Raw genomic sequence first — 18,060 nt, 5'->3', positions numbered from 1 at the left:
ATAAGATTTCATAGTCTTTCACCAGTGGCCAGAGCTGCCATTGCTAAAAAGACTGCTTCCCAAATTTGAATACTGCCTACTATTACTAACTAACATCTTGGTGCAGCATAAAAAGGCTTCATATTACTGAAAACAAGATCTGCAAATCTGTACATTCCTCTTAAGCACTTTAATGTTTAAAATTGTAAAGCTAATATACTGCTCCCCCCTCTGAAAGTGAAGATTCCTTTCAAAGAACAAACTCAGAGGACATAATTACTTTTACATGGCCACGTTTCAAGAAAAATATAGGGGAAAAGCCTTTCTCCAGGCTTTGTGCTGCTACCGGTAACAGATTCTCTAAATTAACTCAAAACACTGCATACTTTAGAACATGTTCAAAAATACACTACAGCTTCTAGAGGAAGCCATGAGCAAATGCATTAGAGACAATGGCTATCTTTCCTAAAAGAAGACATTTAACGGTCTTATAATTTACATATGAAATCTCATACAATCTTTGCACATATTGTTTATAGATATTATGTTTTTATATACAGATTTACTTAAAAAAATGTACTGACTCTCACTGCTATGTGTATGTCTCACATACTGAAGTTGCACATTTATGTTCTGATTTGAACATGTCTTTAAAGAACTTGTTTTGTACTTTTTAATTTCTTTTTGAGCCCAGGATGACTGAAAAGAGTGAGATTAGTCTACCTACTTGGTCAATAAACAAATAAAATACAGGCTTCCTAACTTTAATGACAAAAGCATGATAGGATACATTTTGGAAACAAAAAAGGTTTCACTTTCCTTCAATTCTTTGTATCAAGTATCAAGGTTGCACTCAGACTGAGCAAGGCAGACTGAATTTTCCTCTCCCTGCAAACAGATTTCCAAGCTGTATATCTGAAAGTTTGACATCCATTAATAATTTTATGTTTTCATATTTTGAAAGATGCAGATTCAAAAGACCTAGTACATATTTGTTCTGGGTCTGCCTTGGAGCTTCCTACCAGTGGGCCGGGCCTAAAATAATTCTACTGGGAGCCAATCGGGGGCATCCTTATAAACAGCCTGGACCAACTCAGCTTGTTCCACACTGTATGAAACAGCAGAATCTCTTCTCTGTGGCTCTTTTGGATCCCCTGGTCTAAAATGAAAGTCAAATTTCCCTATGGAAAACCATCATTTCAAACACACCAAGACAAACTTTTTTGGTTACTACATGGAATTCATTACCACAGGTGGAATAGTCATACACTGACCAGCAATTCAAGGGCTTTTTTTAATAACTAATTTCAAAATCCCCCGCAACTGGTTTAAGACACAAAAAAACTGTGGTTGCTACCTCAATCTGCTTATCAATCTCAAATTCACACTTGACATCACTCATGAACAATACCTCAACATACTTGAACTCTTCCTATAAAGGCCATTACCCCCTTTAAGTGAGTAATCCACTCCTCATCAGAAGAGTACCACAACTTCAAATTTAGAGGTGTTGATTCTTATTCCAGCAGCTCTGAATTTAGCAACAAACTGCTCAAATGACTGTTGGAGATCATGGTCAGATAAGTCCAAAAGCATTTAATCTACAAACAGAGCTGGCAACTCTAGGTCCTGAAACAAGACACACTGACCCCAAAAGCATCCTGATATCCTCTCCATGAGAGACGCAAACAGGAATGGTGACAATGCTCTCCTGACAAAATGAGACATCAACTTTAAATGAGTACGTCTTAATGGCAAGGACATGGAAACATCTCATTGCATTCATACAGACAATGGAAAACATTCAGCAGCAGCCCCAGTACTCCAGGCAGCTCAGAAACACACTCACTGTACATGCCACAGCACAAGATAAGCCGTTCCTAAGTCCTTAACGACATCTATAGACAGAATTAACAAATGCCACGTTTAATCATGTAAGCCACGGCAGGGCTAGCCACCCAGCAGTGTGAACCTTGGCTTTATATGATTATGACTGCTAAACTGACACCCCAACCCCATGTGTAAAAATGGGAAAAAGGGGTTCTGGATGAATGGATGTCTGATCATGTAACAGTACACAAAAAGAGAGATGGCCCAGTATTCCAAGACTAGATGAACTCTGCAATGCTTCTCCTGAGTCCAAGGTTTAACCATTGGCCAGCCTCTCCTCTTCAATACTGTGACATAGGATTTTCCTAATAATTAAACAAATGTGACCTTGTGATACTCTTTCATAAAGAGAAAGCCACCACCCCAGTTTGATGGTTCATAAGGTAAATAAAAAAAAAATAGAAAAATTAGTACTTTTAAAACTTTGCTGATTAGCTCAGTCACAATCTTCTTCTTTCGGCTTTTCCCGGTTAGGGGTCGCCACAGCGGATACCTGTCCGCTCATGATTGGCAGTGGAGTTTTACAGCGTCGAGTTGCCAGCCTGGCACCCAACCTTCCACAGAAGGCACATACATGCACACACCTAGGGCCAATTTAGAGTGTCCAATCCACCTACAGCATGTGTTTGGGATGTAGGAGGAAACCGGAGCACCCAGAGGAAACCCACGCGACCACAGGGAGGACATGCAGACTCTGCACAGAAGGCACCCCAGCCGAGAATCGAACAGGAGAACCTCCTGCTGTGAGGTGGCAACGCTAACCGCTGCACTACCGTGGCCGCCCTATTAGCTCAGTCACAATAATTTCCAAAAAATCACGAAACCCAGGTATTGTACCAAAGCAACAAGCTTTTTTCGTCACAGGTAAGTGATCCTCACTAACAAAAAATGAGAAACACTTTACAATGTTAAACATATCAGCATTTATACACTTAGAAGTAGGTGTGGAAAATATATGTATCGTTTAATTTTAATAAACTAAAAAATGCAATAGATTCATAGGTGTTTACTAGACTAACAACTGACTACAAGGGCCTTTTTAAGCCTAGCCATGCATCCCACTTTTATATTTGTTATTCTATTACAGTGTTAGAATCAGAATATATTAATTATTTTAAAAATCTTAATATAACTATACTAAATTCATGTAATCTTAGTAGACAAGATTGAAACATAACTGAAAAGACTGGCAACCTCCATATAATAAAAACTAAGTATACATATGAAAAAAAAAACATTTACTGTTATATACTGTTGGGATTCTACATACATACTATTAGCAAAAAGGGACATATCATTATTATCCTTTTTCCATAAATAAAATGCAACACTTAAAGATCATTAAAGTAACAATACAGACAATTTTTTAAATAAAACACTTTAATACACCAGGTTCTAATAATGTACAGACTTTTAGCATTAGGGACAAGAAACACAGGTTTCATATGCTTTCAGGTAGCAAAATACAAAAAGGCAATTTGCAAAGTAAATATGCAATGGATATAAGTAAGATTACTTGAAGTTTTACAATCAAAATGCAAGTTCAGACTCAAATAGCATGCTTTCAACTAGCCTTTATCCATCAAAATTAAATGACACACTACAGCATACAATTTAGACAGTTTATATTTTTATGATTACCTTATAGCCTCAGCAAAAAATCATACTTATGCTCCTAGACCATTATTAAAAGTGTGGCAGTCATACTCACAAATGGTTACCACCTTATTAAAAAGTTTGGGTTACTTAGGTTGCATACTACCAACTATCACACACTTACAAGACTTACCTAAAAGTGTAGCAAAAAATCCTAAAGAAAAAAATCCCATTAGTACAGAAAACCTCTTTATAGTTGATGCTTCTAAAACATAAAGGCACAAGTAATACAAATCTAAATAATAGGGTAGCAGATAGTGTGACCTAACATTAGACTGAAGCCTGTAACTTTGTGCGGCATTTCACCGTACAGAATATGTTGAATGTCCACATTGGTGACCCCATGAAATGTTTATAGAATGTGAGCTCTACACCTTCTCCCAATAGTAATGAAACAATAGTATGTAACATAGGCTTGATGCAGTGAGTGGGTAAAGCAGGAGTTAAAAAAAATATGCAGACGATAATTTAAATAATTAAATCAATGGCCATCATTTTATCATCAGGCCCAGAGGTAGTATAGTATCAAAAACCTGCTAGGAGGCTTGAACCAGCAACCACAGATTTGTGAAGCACTGAAGAGAAGTGCTGTACTAACAAGCAGCTGGAGCATTGCTGTCAAAATGGCGTTCTTCACCTTTATGCTGCTTACACTGTGGGGTACCATCCTAATATACTGAATATTTTTCTTCATGTTGTTTTATGGTATTACAAAGTGTCACCGACATGGGCATTTGATAAACTCTGCATGATTAAATGCTTATCAAAGTTATGTGCTTTGATCTAAAGTTAGGAAGTCATTAGAATGAGATGGTATTTTTATTTTTTATGAAGCAATTAAAGCTATTTAAAAATCAAAGTTTTTTAAAGCTACTTAGGGCTTTAGCAAACAGTACTTACAGATCCATAATATATAACAATTCAAATGACATTGATGAGAATTGCCCTCCAAAACAACATGGCATTAGATTTATTACTTGCTTCGCAGAAAGGTTTATGTACAGTACTGGGTGTCAAGTGCTATTCATTTATACCCAACAAAAATAAGACCATCAAAAGTCATCTATAAACCATAAAAAGGGTAATAAACAAGACCAAAGCAGACTATTCAAAACTGTGCTTTAAATGGCTGAGGAAACTGACAGCAAGGTAGACAGGTAATCTTCTCACACTGTTTTTATTTCTGTTGCTATCTTACTCATTTTATTATCATGCTAACCAAGATTTGTTTTAACATAACGGTGAATTGAAATTTAAAAAAAAAATCCTAAAAAGTACATAAATTTACTATTAAAATGTTAATAAAATGAATATTTATCAATAAAAACTAAATATGGCCCCCAGCTTCCATTTGGTATTGTAACACCATTTTATATATCAAGGGCAAGGAACTTCAATAAATTATAATATAGAAATGCTTTCTCATGATAATTTAATTGATTTTTGCAAGCATTATATGACTGTGGACAAAGAGGAGACAAATAAAAAGACAACCAAAAATCTGAAAAAAATATATATGAATGACATGGACAATCTGTCAAGAGGGGAATGTTTTGTACATCATCTTGAGACTTTCCCATTGATCATTGGAAAGAAAAGCCCATCTGAACATTCTTGATAAAAAACAGCATAAAACAAGAATGGGTGATATTTATAGTCATTGCACTTGGGTATAAAGGCAACCTGTGTAGGCTGCACTGAATCGCAACTTTGGTGCGATTCATAGAGGCCAGTTAAACTTGTGCATAGTAGCTTTCAGTGAGTGTATACAAATGAAAAGATAATTAGATTTAAATGAGACATGCTTACAAGTTCTTACGCCAATGAGCCCTCTTCCTACCTGTTTGCAATTTATCATTTCTTGACATAATTCAGAACTTTATACAGAGACATTATAAAAAGCAAAATCACTCCTTTTGTAACTAATTTGCATTTGGAGAAGATGTCTGCTGTTGCTGTCAGTCTAGCTATTTCTTCTTGTGAGCTGCATGTCTTGGCCTAGCCAAAACTGCAGAAGCCCGGTGGCACTCATCAGCCAAGAAGGCTTAGATATAGACAAATGCCAAATGGATGCTTACTAGAGCTGAATATTTTATTGCAACAAATGTGAGCTCTTTCTTTTAATTAATATTAAACTTCATCAGACAACATCCTACTTGAAACTCACCATTTAAGTATTCTGCCAAGGGTTAAGAACAGGAAATTATGTCATGACATGCCTTTCCTTAAAGAAACATTAACATCCGACTTGAATGTATTGTTGCACAATAAAACTACATTATATGACAATTGTATACAATCAACAGAAACTATATCTATACTTTTAAATCTACTGTAAAGTTAAATATGGATAAAATATATGTATAAAGAATATATATAACACACCTGAGCTAGGAAAACTAAAAATGTTTTCACCTGTCTTAAAATGGATTCAGCGGTTGCTAATAGGTTAAAAACATATTAACAACTAGTGCATGTCTAACAATGCAATCATTAAATGACATATTCAACCATCTGTAAAGAGCTCCAAATTTTAGAATGCTGTTAATAGAATTATATTCATTAATGCCTGGCCAAACATAAGCATTTAAAATAATCTGCCACATTAATTCTCTTTTTTTCTAATTGTAAAGACCAAGGACCCCCTCTAAGATTGTACCCCACTTGCTCTATTATTAAAAATTGGAAACAGTGGTCATGGTTTTTAAAAATATGTTTGACCAATGCATTAGCATGCTTCCCTTTCCTAACAGCATACTGATGTTTATATATCCTATCTTTCAAACTCCTTTCCATTTTGCCAACATAATAGAAGGGGGCATTTTTTTACAAAGTGCCAAATAGACCAACCTTCTTTGTAGTGCAATTAAATCTTCTTCTTCTCTTTCGGCTGTTCCCGTTAGGGGTCGCCACAGCGGATCATCTGTTTCCACTTCTTGCTGTCTTCTGCATATTGCTGTGTCACACCAACCACCTGCATGTTCTCTCTCACCACATTCATAAACCTTATCTTAGGCCTTCCACTTTTCCTCTAACCTGGCAGCTCCAGCCTTAGCATCCTTTTCCCAATTTACCCAGCATCCCTCCTCAGCACGTCCAAACCATCGCAATCTCGCCTCTCTGACATTGTCTCCAAACCGTCCAACCTGAGCTGACCCTCTAATATACTGATTCCTAATCCTGTCCATCCTTGTCACACCCAGTGCAAATCTTAACATCTTTAACTCTGCCACTTCCAGCTCTGACCTCTGCTTTTGTGTCAATGCCACCGTCTCCAACCCATACAACATAGCTGGCCTCACTATCCTCTTGTAGACCTTCCCTTTCATTCTTACTGGTACCCGTCTGTCACAAATCACTCACTTTTGATTCCAAGTACTTAAACTCTTCCAACTTCGCCAGCTCTACTCCTTGCATCCTCACCATTCCTCTTATCCTCCCTCTCAGTCACACACATATTCTGTCTTAGTCCTCCTGACCTTCATTCCTCTCCTCTCTAGAGCATATCTCCACCTCTCCAGGGTCTCCTCAACCTGGCCCCTACTCTCACTGCAGATCACAATGTCATCTGCAAACATCATAGTCCATGGGGCTTCTTGTCTGTCAACCTGTCAATCACCATTGCAAATAAGAAAGGGCTCAGAGCTGATCCTTGATGTAATCCCACCTCCACCTTAAACACATCTGTCACTCCCACTGCAGACTTCACCGCTGTCACACTACCCTCTTACATATCCTGTACCACTCTTACATACTTCTCTGCCACTCATGACTTGCTCATACAATACCACAACTCCTCTCTAGGCACTCTATCATATGCTTTCTCCAAGTCCACAAAGACACAATGCAACTCCTTCTGACCTCCTCTACATTTCTCCATCAACACTCTCAGAGCAAACACCACATCTGTAGTGCTCCTTCTTGGCATGAAACCATACTGCTGATCACTAATCATCACCTTCCTTCTTAACCTAGCTTCTACCACTCTTTCCCATAACTTCAAGCTGTGACTGATCATTTTTTCCCTCTGTAGTTACTACAGATCTGTACATCACCAACTAAATGACCCTGTAATTTTAAATGTACCTTTAATCTAAAATTGTTCAACAAAAACAGTGCTGCGGTAATTACACATACCACAGCTTTTTTATCCCTAAAAAAGTTTTAACATTTCTACTTTTTCCAGACTACAAAGATATTTTTAAGATTTACACCCCTTCTTGCTACCATCTTTGGCTTTTCCCTAATTTTCTCCCTCAATTGCCCATCTTATTCAATAAAAAAAAACAATTTTTCCAACAAAATGGCTCTTATACTATCATACTTGGTAGTGAAGGTTGTAATAAAATAGTTGTATAATCATAATTATACTTATTTGATCTAAATTGTAGGGAAGCATTGGAATTCCTATTCAGAATTAGAAATAGGTACATACTTTGTCTTTATTGGGTGACTTCCATGACCAATTCAGTGTGCAAACCTTTTGGGTACCCTCTAACGATGAGCATATTAATAAGTTTATTACATTCATTCTCAAAATCAATACCCAAGGTAACCATTCTGGCTGCCCGAACCAACTGGCCCTTTACCACCAATTTTTTATGATGGGTTGGGTGGGCATTCTGGTAATGTAAGAAAGAGTTGGAATACGTAGTTTTTCCTGTGTATTGTAGAACTTAATATTTTATTAACTACATTTTTTGTAAGTTGACATCCAAATAACCAATAGTAATAGCCTCATAAGTGAGGTCTACTGCAGGATATGTTTTTAGAAAAGAGAATAGATATTGAACTATACAATTATTTGACAAGGATATCACCAACAATAGTTTTGAAGCTCCAAAAATTCACAAGTATGTAACTAACCCTCCTATGCGCCCAATAGTTGATGGTCGCAATTCTATTACATATGCCTGTGCAAAGTATTGTGACATCAGACTTAAAAATTGTGTAGCTAAGGAAAAGCAAACATGTAAAGATTCATGGCAGTTTTTACAGCTGTGCAAGAAATTGAATATTCTGAAGATTTTCTTTTCCTTACCATTAGATGTTAAAGATCTCTTTTCTGTTACTCCGCAGCAAAAGGGGATAGAGGATATTAGCGAGGGTGTTGCCCAGACAGTTATTAGCTTACATGTTGATTTGTTTAAAATTGTTTTGTATAATAATTATATATTTTTGATGGTAATTATTACCTACAGAAAGTAGGAGTAGTGATGGAATTACCTTTGTAGATCAATGTGTTTATGTCTGTTTAAGAAGCTATCCAAGGGCTTGCACAAGTGTATAAATACTGAGTATGCGCAAGTCTGACTGCCATTTTGTAGCACGCTGCTGAGATGTAAGCATGTATGTGTGTACGCTCTGTCTGTTAATCAGTTTGTTTATATTTACTGATGCTGCTGTCCATCCTGATGTGTTTCTATGTAATAAAGCATTTTAAATGAACTACCCCACCTGCTTCCTCTCTTATGTACGAAAACATGAGCAACATGGTATCAGAAGCGGCATGTCTAATGGCCAGAAAGAACTCTGATTTCTCTACTTAGACTTCGAGAGGTGTTTAGCTACAGTTGGTGGAATACAGAGGAGTGGACTGCCCTTTGCTGTGTGTATAATTCGCAAAACAGGTCAGAAACTATTTTCTTATGTTAAAACTTGCTCAAACTATTTCTTATTCGCAAAATATGAAATGAAGGATAGAGAATGCTCTAAACAATATTAAAATAACTTGGAATATCCGATATTGCTAGAAATATTCGAATTATATGGAAAATGTTTGAAATAAAGTCCAAATTGCATAAAACGAATAAAAAAAAAAAGAGAAATGGGTGCATTTTTCAATATGTGCTTTGCAAATCCATATTTTTCATATGAACTTAGGCTGAGTTATCAGTAGTGTATGAAGTATTTGCATGTTTGCGCAGGGTTACAATAAAGTTATTTTGCAAATACAGCCATTTCAGAGCATATTTCATAAAGTACAGTGTTTCAGAGAGTTTATTGTGCATTCGTATGTTACTGCAAGCTGCGGAGAGGCAACCTGTTTGTATATAATTACAAGGGACATATTTTCAGTGTGTTTAAGCATACTTTGTTGGCGTGGTCAAAGGATTTTGAAAACCTGGTCCTGGTGTTTGATATTACTAAAGAGAACTGGAAAGTGTTTGAGCAAGAGTACAACATTTTCATACAGGCTGCATTTTCTGATAAAGATGACTGTGTAAAGTCATTTATTCTACTTAATTTAGCTGGGTCAGAAGCCATAGAAAGGGAATATTCATTTATTTATTTATTTAACATTTATTTTACCAGGATAAGTCCAACTGGACATCATGTGTCCTTTTACAGTGGAGTCCTGGGGAGAAAAGCTTCAACGAAATAACAGTGTACTTACATGCTTTAGATAACAATAAAACTGGCATACAAGCTAAGAGAAACAATGAAGTACAAAAAACAATTAAGTAGAACAATAAGATACTCAGGAGTAGTACCATTATTTACAATATACACAAAAACTACATTTCAGGTGAGAGTATACTGTATGCATTAAAGGCTTCAATGGGTCACTTACATATGGAAACGTGGGTCTTCAAGGGAGGTCTTTGCAGTTGCAGAGAGGGTTAGTATTGAGGTGTAATTTAAGAAGGCCTTTAAAGGTGCCTGTGTGACTTTGCAGCCTAAGTTCAGGTGGGAGGGTGTTCCATTCTTTGGCAACATCATGGGAGAATAAGGCCTCCCCAGAACCGTTATTGCATGGATTAACTTCAATCAGGTTTTTGATACATGAACGTAGCTCCCTTTTAGGGTTGTGAAAGTTTAGCAAGTCGGCAAGGGCAGGGCACTTCCCCGGATGGAAGAGAATTTGATGAGCTATTATCAGTTGGTGGTAGCGTAGGAGGTTTAGAAATTCTAACCAGTGCAGTTTAGTTAGGGATAGGCAATGGTGGGAATGTGATCTCTTATTGGCAGCGAACCTAGCTATTTTATTGTAGCATGTAGAGAGTTTGTTGTGTATGCTCCTGCTATGTTTGCTGGAGAGGAGTAAAACTGTCCCTACCATTGTACTGGCTGAGTCAAGGGAGGACCAAAGTGCTTAAAACGTAAATTTAGAAAAATGTGTAACCCCCAGACCAACATTACAATGGAAAGGCACTTATTTTACACAAAAGATCAAATGCCAGGTGAAACTTCTGCAGCATATACAACAGACATGAGTAATAAAGCTAAAACATGCAGATTTGGTAATTTAAGAGATGAGTTGATAAAGGACAGACTTGTCTGGGGTATTAAAGATGATGCTGTGAGAAAGATTTTGCTTTGTGACGGTGATTTAACTTTGAATAAGGCCATTGAGATTTGTCAGATAAATGAGATTACAGAAAAGCACACAAGTATGCTTACAAATGAGAAAGGCATGTTTCAAGTAATTTCTAAGCCTCACATTGATCTTATGCAGCATGTGGTTAAGAGAAACAGGCCCAGGCACATGACAGTTATTGTAGCCCCTACAACACTTACAGGTAAACCCCAGAGCTTTCTAGCAAGTTCCAGGGTTAGCAAAGCCTCAGTGAAGCATAAGAGTGAGTCAGCAAACTCAAAGCATGGGCCATAACATAATTTCACTGTCAAATGTCGTAATTCTGGTAACAGTCATGAATCTAAAAGAGAGAAGTACTTGCCAACAATGCCACAAATGTAACAAATGGAATCACTTCAAAAGATTTTGTAAATCAAAGCGAGCAAGTTCTTTCATTAAAGGGGAACATTTTTAAGAAACGAGTTCATCAATTAGAGAGAGAGATATGGGTCAGAGCCTCATTCTTTTTATGTTGATGGTGTGTCAGTGCTTAGTGAAACAGTCAATGCGGTTGACTTATGGGCAAAGAGTGAAGTATTTTGTACTGTTTGGATAAATGGCAAACCCATAGAGCTCAAAGCTGATACTGGCAGAAAAAGTGCAATTGTATGTCTGCAGAAACATTTGCTAGAGTATGTGCTGGTTGAAAGGCTTAATTTGATAAAGTGTGCTAAGCTTGTTGCTTATGGTGGTGAAGAGACTAAAACAGAAGGCTCAGTAATGCTTTCATGTTAACTCTGCTGGAAAATGCTACAACTTATTATTTTATGTCGTCAAGAGCCATGTCCAGTTTGTGTAAGGCCTCAGAGACACTTTGGAAATGGGATTGCTTCATTTAACAAAGAAGTCCACCACATTAGCTTAAAAGACCATTGCTCTAATTCTTTCCAGTCTATTTTTTCTACCTATGCAGATCCTTTCAAAGACAAACTAAGCAAGCTTCCAGATGTGTACTCTATGGTTAGTTCCACATGTCAGTCTAGTTATCAGACCAGTCAGAAAAGTTCCAATAGCCATGCAGACCAGATTCAAAGTTGAACTAGATAAAATGGTGCAACAAGGTTTGATTTCTCCAGTTAGTAAACCGAAAGAATGGGTATAAACTTTCATGGTGGTAGCTCATAAGAAAAGCTCAGACGACATCAGAATATCTATTGACCCATGAGATTTGAACAAGGCACTAAAAAGACCTCATCATCCAATGCACACAGATGAAGAAGTTGCAGTGCTAATGCCAAATGTCACTGTTTTTTTGCGTCTTAGATGCAGAGAGTTCATTTTGGCACGTTTTGCTTGACAAGAAATTTTCGTTGCTAACCACTTTCAGTACTATTTGTCTAAATGCCATTTGGAATAAATTCTGCAAGTGGAAAGTCTTTCATTGTGCAATGGATCAAATTTTGTCTGGGTATCCTTTTGCTATTATAGTAGCTGACATACTAGTAGGAGGGAATGGTGGAGCACAGCATGAAAGAAACCTCAGAACAGTTCTGTAAAGGGCACATCAAGTGAATCTTAAGCTAAATCCACAGAAATGCAAATTCAGGTTAACAGAAGTCACTTACGTTGGTCATTCATTCATTCACCAGTTCAGGCTTACAACCAGACCCTTCTAAGCAAACAGCCATTCTCAAGATGGCAGCTCCAGACAATGTTCAAGCCCTGTAACGTTTTCTTGGCATGATTAACTACCTAGACAAGTTAATTCCAGACTTGAGTCAAATATCAGCACCACTTAGAGAACTAACACGTAAAGATGTATCTTAGTCTTGGTTAGAGCAACACCAGAGAGCATATGATGCCCTGAAACAGAGAATTGCAAGTCCACCTACTCTCAGATACTATGACATACACAAGCGAGTTGCTCTTTCATGTGATGCTTCAAAATTTGGGCTTGGTGCAGTCATTCTACAAGAGGGACAACCTGCTGCTTATGCATCCAGAACTTTTACCCAAGCTGAAATGCAATATGCTCAGATAGAGAAAGAGCTTTTGGCAATTGTGTTTGCATGTTCCAAGTTCCATGTGTATGTGTATAGTAGACCTATCCAGATCAAAACAGATCACCAATCTCTAATCACGATTTTGAGAAAGCCTACACATACAGCTCCAGCCAGATTGCAACATTTGATGTTGAGATTGCAAAAGTATCATTTCAACCTTGTCTACAAGAAAGGCAAACTTCTTTATCTTGCTGATATGTTATTCAGATCTCCCAGAAGTACCTCTGAACAGCACGAGAATGAGAGACTTGATTTTGAAGTCATGGAGGTAAGAAATTTTTCTTCCGCACGTCTTGATGAGCTCAGAGATCATACAGTGGCAGATCCAGTTTTACAAAAGCTCAACCACTTCCTTAAAGCAGGATGGCCGTCAAAGCAATCCAGTTTACCTCCAGAAGTGCAACCTTATTTTCCATACAGAGATGAGATTTTGTCAGACAATGCTATCGTCATGAAAAGGTTCTAAAGTTATTGCTCCAAAGTCCATGCAACAAGAATACATTTCTATCTTACAATGAAGTCACCCAGGAGCAGACTCTACCAAAAGAAGGGCGATATAACTAGTATTTTGGCCTTCTATGTCACTAGATATTGAGAGAGCACTTTCATCTTGTTCTGCGTGCAACAGTACAAAGCCACATCAACAAAAAGGACCACTTCAGCTGAACCAGATTCCTGGACTATCATGGATGAGTCTGTACAAAGTTATTTCTGACAATGGCATGCAGTTTACAAGCCAACAGTTCAAAAGATTTGCCGAAGAGTGGGACTTTACTCATGTCACCAGTAGCCCAGATTATCCTCAGTCCAACTATTTGGCAGAATGTGCAGTTCAAAGTGCAGTTACTAGAGAAGTGAAAACAAACCAATAGTGATGTTTTCCTAAATCTCTTGAATCTCAAAAATATCCCTTGTGATAAACATCTTGGTTCACCTGCTCAGAGACTTCTGTTGAGACAAACCAGAGCCACATTATCCATCAGCAGTCAATTGTTGGTTCCACATGTCAAGAATAACAGGACAGTGAAAGCCAATCTGTTGAAGAAGCATCTAACCCAGAAGTCCTACTATAAGACTAGCAAACTGCTCAATCCATTACGAGAAGTAATAAGGATGCAAACGTTCAAAGGTTATGATCGGATTGCAGACATGAAGAACATCTGCCCAGAGCCAAGATCATACATTGTGGAATCACAAGGATCAGAATTCAGGTGGAATAGGAAGCATTTGATACTGGTGTCTGTGCCTGTACCACAGCATACAGCCTGAGGGAAACACCACCTCAGAGTGAGTTGTCCAGTGTCCCAGTTCCAGTGGAAGTTCTGGAGAATATCCCCATTCCTGTGATGAATCCCGAAGTTCCTGGTATGAGCTGTTCACCGAAGACCGTCCCTGTTGCTAAACTCAGTCCCGATTATCTTATGAGATCCGGTTGCATGTCCAGACCATATTACAGATACACATCAACTTGAACATGAACATTGTGCTTATTTCTCTATGTCTATATTGATGCATGTCTAACTGCAATGTTATTCTGATAAAGGGCAATCTTCTTAAGAGGGAGGATGTAGATCAATGTGCGTAGGTTTTTTTAAGAAGCTCTCCAAGGGCTTGCACAAGTGTATAAATACTGAGCACGTGCAAGTCTGACTGCTATTTTGTAGTAAGCTGTTGAGATTTAAGCATGTATGTGTGCAAGCTCTGTCTGTTAATCAGTTTGTTTATATTTACTGATGCTGCTATCCATCCTGATGTGTTTCTATGTAATAAAGCATCTTAAACTATCCCACCTACTTTGTCTCTTATGTACAGAAGGACACGTGACAACCTTGTGGGACAATATTCGCAAATTTAGTTATGGCTTGCTGGGAAAAGAAGATTGTAATTTATAATGAATAGCTCAGCAGACATAAGCTGTACATTCATTATTTGGATGATATATTTGTGTTATGGACAGGCAATGAACAGAAGTTACAACAATTTGTTGAATTTCTCAACAATACCACTGATTATTTGTAATTCACTTATGAGGCTAATGTTCACAATATTAGTTATTTGGATGTCAGCTTACAAAAAGATGGAGTTAATAAAGATTAATTTCTAGAATACACAGGAAAACTACGTATTCTAACTTTTTCTTACATTACCAGAGTGCCCACCCAGCCCATCATTAAAAAAAAAAAAAAAAAAAATGGTGGTAAAGGACCAGTTGGTTTGTGCAGCCAGAATAGTTACCCTGGATATTGATTTTGAGAACGAATGTAATAAAGTTATTAATATGTTCATGGCTAGAGGGTACCCGAAAGGCTTGCTCACTGAATTGGTCATGGAAGTCACCCATAAAAGACAAAGCAGGTACCCATTTACAATTCTAAATAATAAGAATTCCAATGCTTCCCTACAATTTGGATTGAGTAAGGATTATTATGATTATACAATTAGTTTTATTGGGTCTATATCATATGAGCAAATTGCACAAATTGCGAATGCTCATAATGTCAAATGTACGGGGGCTGCGCCCCACATCCCCGGCTAAATGTATATTCCAACTAAGAGATCGCACTACAGTGAGGAAAGGGCAAATATCCCATTCTTCACTGTACCGCAATCTCAGAAAAATCACTTTGAGGACCAGTACGTTCGATATTATGAGCATTCTCAATTTGTGCGATTTGCTCATATGATATAGACCCAGCTTTATCACAACCTTCCCTACCGATTATGATAGCATAAGAGTCATTTTGTTGGAAAATTGGGTTTTTATTGATGTAGATGGGCAATTGAGGGAGAAAATTAGGGGAAAGGCCAAAGATGGTGCAAGAAGGGGTGTTAATCTTAAAAATATCTTGGAGTCTGGACAAAGTGGAAATTTTAAAATTTTAGGGATGAAAAAATGTGGTGTGTTTAATTTCTGCAGCTCTGTTTTTGTTGGTGAACAGTTTGAGATTAGAGGTGCAACGTATAAAATTAAAGGGTCATTTAATTGTTCTACAAAAGAGGGTTGTTTATTTGGTACTATGCTCCTCCTATTATGCTGGTAAAAAGGAAAGGCGTTTGAAAGATAGGCTATATGAACATCAGTAGGCTATTAGGAAAGGGAAGTATACTAATGCATTGGCCAAACATATTTCTAACAACCAGGACCACGATTTCCAATTTTAAATAATACAGCAAGTGGGATACAATCTTAGAGAGGATCCTTTGTCTTTACAATTAGAACAAAAGATAATTAATGTGGCAGATTTTTTAAATGCTTATGTTTGGCCAGGCATTAATGAATATAGTTCCATTAACAGCATTGTAAAACTTAGAGCTCTTTCTAGATAGTTGGTTGAATATGTTATTTAATGCTTGCATTGTTACATATGCACTAGTTATTAATATGTTTTTAACCTATTAGGAATTGTTGAATCAGTTTTAAGATGGGTAAAAACATTTTTAGTTTTCCTAGCTCGGCTGTGTTATATAAATTCTTTATATTTTCATACATATTTAATTTTATAGTAGATTTAAAAATATAGATATAGCTTCTATGTTCATTGTATATAATTGTCATATAATGTAGTTTTATTGTGCAGCAATACATTCAAGTTGGATGTTAATGTTTCTTTAAGGAAAGGCATGTTATCACATCATTTCTTGGTTCTTAAACTTTGGTGGAATATTTAAATAGGGAGTTTTACACAGGATGTTGTCTAATGAAGTTTAATATTAATTAAACAAAAGCACTCACATTTGTTGCAATAATATATTTGGTTCTAGTAAGGATCAGTTTGGCACTGCATTTTTTAATTTATTTGGTTTGTCTTACGGTTTTAATTTACTTATTTGTGGCTGTTTAAAATCATTTTAAACCAGCCTATTCCAGGCAAACAATATAAACAGGGCCTTAAAATGGCATTTAAGAACAGCAAGTGCCAATTCCCACACACTGTTACTGATTAGATCAAACTAAATGACAGACCTCGATGCTTTGCCAGAGATGGCCTGCATTTGTCACCCCTGGATTTCCGGGTACTGGCTAAGGCTCTTGTCACCCCTATAGTGTCTTTTTTTAGGCGGTGTTCCAAAGACCAAATTACCACTGTAACAGCTATAAATAAATGCAATCTGAGGATCATGCTGCTCAACGCTAGAAGTCTAAATCTCAAGATACACCAGCTCGAAGCACTCCTCAAAATGGAGAACATCGACATTCGTGTTGTAACGGAGAGCTGGTCTAAAGCAGTAGAAAGCACCCCTGTGCTGCCAGGCTATAACTCATTCCACACCTTTTGGCCCCAGAACATGGACCGAAGCTCCAAAGGCGGTGTGGTTTCCATATTCATAAAGGTTATGCACACCTCCAGACTAGTAGCCCTGCATAACGCATCTGAGATACTCCAGGTACAACTAACATTGGGTAAGATGGCGATTCAGGTCATAACCTGCTATAGGTACCCAACCATGTCCCAAGACTCATACTCCACATTCCTAAGCAGCCTGGAAACTACTATTAAGATCCAACCCAACACACTCATACTAGGCAACTTCAACCCCCCCCCCCCCAAATCAGCTGGAAAAACTACTCATGCACCAATGCACTGGCCCAGCACTTCTTGGAATTCATCAATTCCAACACCTGGGCCAGCTTATTTTTACCACTACTAGAGGAAGCAACATCCTTGACCTGGTTATTACTAACATGAACAACCGTTGCTGTACACCAGTAGTCAATTCCTCCCTGGTTAGATCCGACCACAAACTAATCACCATGGAAATCCACATCTCATCCACACACACCCCCACCCCCACAAGGTATCCACCACAAAAAACTTCTCCAAAGCTGACTTTGGACTCCTAAAAATAGAGGAGGCTAACTTCACGGCACCCATACCAATGGAAAATGGATGCATGACTGCCGAATCATACACCAATGCACTGTACGAACATGTACATAAATGCATGGAACTAGCCATACCCAACAGAACCAAAATGCTCTCCTCCAAAAAAAGGAAGTCAGTCTGGTGATCACCTACCATTAATAAACTCTACAACAGAAGGAAGAAACTGTTGCAGGAAAAAGGTGAAGTCCCAAGACTGGAAAAATTCCCTTATTAGCCTCAACAAAAAGTTGAGATCCCTCATCAAAACCTCCAAAGCCAGCTATGAAGGCAGAATTGTGGCAGACAC

The 18,060-nt window shown here is 37.6% G+C and overlaps 1 protein-coding gene across 3 annotated transcripts in view; it reads right to left on the bottom strand.

Moving 5' to 3' along the window:
• Positions 1-18,060, bottom strand: part of GNPTAB (N-acetylglucosamine-1-phosphate transferase subunits alpha and beta) — a 1,418,669-nt gene that overhangs the window by 123,469 nt on the left and 1,277,140 nt on the right. The gene's annotated exons all lie outside the window — the stretch shown is intronic.

This window comes from Protopterus annectens, chromosome 11.part0 (assembly GCF_019279795.1).
Source record: "Protopterus annectens isolate FY-2018-M chromosome 11.part0, PAN1.0, whole genome shotgun sequence".
NCBI lineage: Eukaryota > Metazoa > Chordata > Ceratodontiformes > Protopteridae > Protopterus > Protopterus annectens.
The sequence above is the reverse complement of the archived record's forward strand: the minus strand, read 5'-3'. Positions and strand labels throughout refer to the sequence as shown.